A 606-nucleotide genomic window follows, 5' to 3' on the forward strand; every position below is an offset into this window, starting at 1 on the left:
AATCAGAAAGAAAAGAAAAGACACTTAAGACATCCAAACAAAAATCATTAAAATGCTAGGATTAAATCAACACTTTTCAATAACAACTCTTAATGTAAAAGGCTTAAATTCCCCAATCAAAAGACACAGACTACTGACTGGATTAAAAAGGAGGGCCCAACTAAATACGCTGCCTTCAAGAGACCCACCTCACCCATAAAGATTCACATAGACTAAGAGTGAAAGGATGGAAAAAGATTTACCATGCAAACAGACATGAAAAACGAGCTGGAGTAGCTATTCTTATATCTGATAAAATAGACTTAAAACTAAAAACCATAAAAAGAGATAATGAGGAACACTACATAATGATAAAAGGATTGATCCATCGAGAAGACATAACAATCATAAATATGTACTCTCCCAATGTCGGAGCAGCCAGATTTATAAAACAAACTCAATTAGACCTAAAGAAGGAAATACACTCTAATACTGTAATAGCAGGGGACCTGAACACCCCACTATCAATATTAGACAGATCATCTAGGCAAAGAATTAGCAGAGAAACACAAGATCTAAACAACACTCCAGACCAATTGGACTTGGCAGATATCTACAGATCATTCC

The sequence above is a fragment of the Galeopterus variegatus genome, unplaced genomic scaffold, assembly GCF_000696425.1.
Source record: "Galeopterus variegatus unplaced genomic scaffold, G_variegatus-3.0.2 Scaffold4986, whole genome shotgun sequence".
NCBI lineage: Eukaryota > Metazoa > Chordata > Mammalia > Dermoptera > Cynocephalidae > Galeopterus > Galeopterus variegatus.